Genomic DNA, 5,187 nt, shown 5'->3' on the forward strand with positions numbered 1-5,187 from the left:
GGCCGTTTAGTGAGGCTCCTTTCAATTGTCCTTTCTTACATGTACTTTCCACGTAGTTTACAGGCCGTTTAGTGAGGCTCCTTTCAATTGTCCTTTCTTACATGTACTTTCCATGGGGCCTTTCTCATCCTGCATGGAAAGAAGCATGATCTCTACACTTTCTAGTTTGGCCAAGGCACTGGCGTAAAGATTTCATTTTATTGAAACTGCAAAAATAATTTGATGGTTTCGCCAAATGTGTCGTGAAGTAGAAAAATGTAAAAAAAAAATCAAATTTAAGCTCGTGACGTTTTCAAAAAAAGTCCATAATTACCCTGTCTTGCAAGGATTCACATTGTTCTCAGAAACGTCTTCCACGTGTACATAGATGCTTGGCCGGTTATTCAGAAGTCTGGAAAGAATAATTTGCTTATGCTGTACCCAACTTATTCCATTGACTCTGCTTGGCTGAGAGTAGTGATCTTTGTAGAACAGGTAGGTAGATGTCACCGACTGTACTTGTGTATAATGATGTAAGTTGTCCTTCAGGTGAATTCCAAAGTATAGGTCATGTAATCTATTTAAAAAACCAAGGTGCCAACACTGTATCCACACAACAGAAAAACCAAGGTGCCAACACTGTATCCACTGCCAACACTGTATCCACACAACAGAAAAACCAAGGTGCCAACACTGTATCCACACAACATTTGATGATGATACTTGCACCATTTTCTCCAAAAAAGTACCATCTCATATTTATTAAACTCACTAGGCAAAGAAAAAAAGAATCTTGGAAAGTTTCTTTCAGCGCCCCCTTGTATCCAATATGAGGATAACGTTTTTTATTATCAAGATTTACACAATTTCTTTTTCTATATCAGTTCTATCATCAGTCATCAATGCATTAAGCTTTGCCCATTTAGATGACATTACCTGTCTGTAGTTCTGTTAGTTCCGGGAAATCAATAAATGGCTACGTAGTGGGTTATTTTGAACAGCTTTTCCATTTTGATGTAAGCTTGTTTTTGTAGGCCTTTTTTCCCCTATATATATATCCTAGTTAGTGTCTTTTTCTAGTTTGTACTGCAATGAGCAGTAAGTTTCAAAGTTTGTGTGCCGTTTTTTCTGGTTCCTTCTAACATTTTGATTCAATCAGGTCAAGGAGTATTATAAACATACTGATACCAAGTATTCTCGATGCTTGTCTGTCTGTGAATCATGTCAGGTTACATTTATTGACAGATTTTTCATAGCAGGAAAGTTCCATCCTTTTCTTAGGAGCTGCTGGATGATGGCATGCCGCCTCTGATACTGAAGGACCTTCCAGTAGTTTCTAAGCTGTGGTTGATAGCGCTGTTGGTTTATGAAATGCTGATAGCATGTTTGAAACACTGGCTGAAGTTGGTCCGACTAGAATAAAGAGATAGGAGAAAAATAGATTCTTAAATAGATGAACGAATAAATATAAACAATTCAATTATAACATTAAAAGTATATTATGTAAAAAAAAGTACAAAATTTATTATAATATAAAAAAACAAAACAAAAACGGACATTCGTGTAATTATGATAAGTAAACCTGCAGTTAAACCGTAATAATTTATGGATCAGCACACACTCTTTTTGTAGCTAACTTCTTTCCGGAAACTGAAAACCTAAATCCCACAAGCATAGACACGAGATTTGAGTCACTTGTACTTATCCGGGACACGGATTCCGTTATTCCTGGCAAACCAAGCGATGCAAACGATTCACGATTAGCGTGCCCTTGTCAAGTCCAGTTCTCCCTAGGCGATTCGTATGGCATTCAAACATACCACAAGAAAACCGGCCTTTAGATGATATAACTAGTCAACTGGCATATTCTGTTATTTCCAGGAAACGTCGCGTTTTTGGTTTCATATTTTCGAACCCCTCTGGACCTCGGATGTCTTTTATGTTCTCACAGCAAAGGTACTATATCAAGTTTCATGAAACGTGATACAATCTTTCTAAATAGCGATTATTGCCGTTTCAAACAAATATAAACTTTTGTTTAGTTCGTGTATAAATTTTAGGTTTGTTGTGAAATTGTTTTTAGAAAAACGATAAAAGTATTCCCTTTCCTTCTCGTGTGTCCCCTAATGGATTAGCGGTATGACTGCGAATCTATAACTGTAAAAACCGGGTTTCGATACCCGTGGTGAGCGCAGCACAGATACCTCTAGTGTAGCTTTGTGCTTAACAACAAACATTTCATGTGAGACTTTCTATTTTCATTATGAAGCATCTGGTAGTTTATTTTATACACACTAATTAATGCACGACGAATCTGCACTTTTAAGACTTTCCAAACCTATAATTATTTCAAGAACACACCATTTGAACCACAACAACCTGGCCTAACTCAAACTTTCCAGACCTATAATTATTTCAAGAACACACCATTTGAACCACAACAACTTGGCCTATCTCAAACTTTCCAGACCTATAATTATTTTTAAGAACACACCATTTGAACCACAACAACTTGGCCTATCTCAAACTTTCCAGACCTATAATTATTTTTAAGAACACACCATTTGAATCACGACAGCTTTGCCTAATTGTTAATTACTTAGGATGTTATTATTCTGGAGGAACTTAAGTCTATTGTACAGAATACGCTCAAAAGTACACTAGAAATACGATCAGGATCACCACACTTATAGATGGGGACAATCTTGGCAATTTGAAGAAACTTTGGAAATTTATCATCAATAGATACTTCATTAAGAACTACAGTTAAAGGATCAATGATTGGATCATAAGCAGATTTATCCGTGGATGGTAAAACATCATCTCTTCCAGCAGATGAGAGTGTCTTAATGGCTGCGCGAATTACATTCACAGCTAAAGATGCAAAGTGACTGATCTATAGGCGTATCACGACATTTAATTTTAGTGGAGTAACACCCTGGAGGAACAGTAACACAAGAAATCATGTGCGAAATATTAGCATTACTTTATTTAGTCTTACCGTTCATTTCTTAATGGATCGCCACATGTAAATAAATCCCTCATCCTGTAAACATTTGCCAAAATACTTAGCTTTGCGATTGGCAAGTCGACACCAAACAAGCACCTTAAGTTCCAAATACTTATTGTAAGTTGAAAAGTTACTTGTATATTTAATGCGTCTAATTATACATAGTAAAGTTATGGTTATCTGAGGTGGATATCTGGCAATATTCAATTCAACAACTTTAACAAACGGAAACGATGGATTATACAGATCAATGATTATTTTCAACAACGCACCGTTCGAACCACGAACAGCACAGTCTATCCAATCCGTTTGTAATGCAATAATAACAACGTATAATCTCTTGATCATTCATATGAATTTAGGCGACTAACGAAAAGTTGTTGATGTTAATTCTGGCATTATGTGCTCAATGAAACTATGGCCTGGAGATAAATTATATTACTTTTTTAAAAATTTTGTTAGATGAATTGTTCTCCGAAACACATGACCTTCCTTTTCCCAAGATATTGACAACTTTAAAGAGGAAATGACTCGCAATTTGAGGGTCGCGGGTTCGAATCCCCGTCACCGAACATGCCCGCCCTTTCAGTAGTGGTTACGTTACAATCTGACGGACGATCCCACTATTCGTTGAGTGGCCCAAGAGTTGACGGTGGCTGGTGATGACTAGCTGCCTTCCCTCTAGTCTCACACTGCTAAATTAGAGACGGCTAGCGCAGATAGCTTTCGCGTAGCTTTGCGCGAAATTCAAAAAAACCTAAACCTTGAGTAATATTTATCGTAACATTTTGAAACCCTACTTTTTTGCATTTCCAGATTCAAGAAAACAACAGAATATTTAATTTTATTTTCATTTTACTTATAACGTATTTTTATTTTAATTGTGATACTCGGCAGTTAAGATAAAAAGTCAGTTAAATCTATTTACCCAAATATGTTCTTTAGAAGCGATGTTAGGAGCTGGAGTTCTAAGTACGTTTCTCTCTGTTATTGATTGATAGTCATATTAAATATTGCAGTATAGAGGCTCGAACTTTTCGAACAATTCGCTATTTTGTTTTTCTGTTCGTTGTTAAGCAGAAAGTTACACAATGGGCTATATGTTCTGTGCCCACCATCGGTATCGAAGCCCGATGTTTAGTGTAATAAACCTTCAGACTTACCGCTAAACTACTGGAGGACAAATTCTCTTCTGAATATGATGATGATTTGTGTATTATTACTTCAGTATTTTGGACAACACCAAGTTCTCCTATTGGTTAGTTTACAGATGACGATTACAACTGCTAAGCTAATCTGTACTATCAAATTAAAACACCATATCTCCAAGAGGGTGAAGTTTGTTTCAATATGTCCTGTAAAGTTTCATGTTTATTTTAATAAGCTAATCTGTATTATCAAATTAAAACACCATATCTCCAAGAGGGTGAAGTTTGTTTCAATATGTCCTGTAAAGTTTCATGTTTATTTTAATAAGCTAATCTGTATTATCAAATTAAAACACCATATCTCCAAGAGGGTGAAGTTTGTTTCAATATGTCCTGTAAAGTTTCATGTTTATTTTAAATTTACATGGGCACTCAGTTGCTCAGCGATAAGGCTGAGGGGGGTTATAATGCTAAAATTCTGGATTCGATCCCTGTGATAGGCACAACACAACTAGTACATTGTGTAGTGTCACGCTTAAACAAAACATTAGAGATAGTTTTCAAAAATACAGACACTGTATTTACGAACAGAAGTTGTGTCTAGGAATAATTTCCACTAGTACAGCCATTATATTTACTATGTGTAGGATTAATTTCCATTAATACAGACACTGTATTTACGAACATTAACTGCGTCGAGAAAATTTTCACTCATACAGTCACTGCTTTAACGGACAAGAGATATGCCTAGATATACTTTCCATTAATACAGGAGTTGTATTTACGAACGGTATCTGCGTCGAGAGAGAATTTTCACCAATACAGGTGGTATTGTATTTATAGAAGGAAGCTGCCTCTGAAGATAGATTCCAAGAATACAGGTGTGTCCAGAAGTATTTTCCACTACTACAGGAGTCGTATTTATGGACAACAGCTGCCACTAGAGATCATTTCTACAAATACAGGAACTGCATATATATGAACAAAAGTTACTAGTGTTTCATTTTCACGAAATGAGACACTGTATTTTCAGACAAATTACCTTTAGGT

The sequence above is a fragment of the Limulus polyphemus genome, unplaced genomic scaffold (assembly GCF_000517525.1).
Source record: "Limulus polyphemus unplaced genomic scaffold, Limulus_polyphemus-2.1.2 Scaffold6412, whole genome shotgun sequence".
NCBI lineage: Eukaryota > Metazoa > Arthropoda > Merostomata > Xiphosura > Limulidae > Limulus > Limulus polyphemus.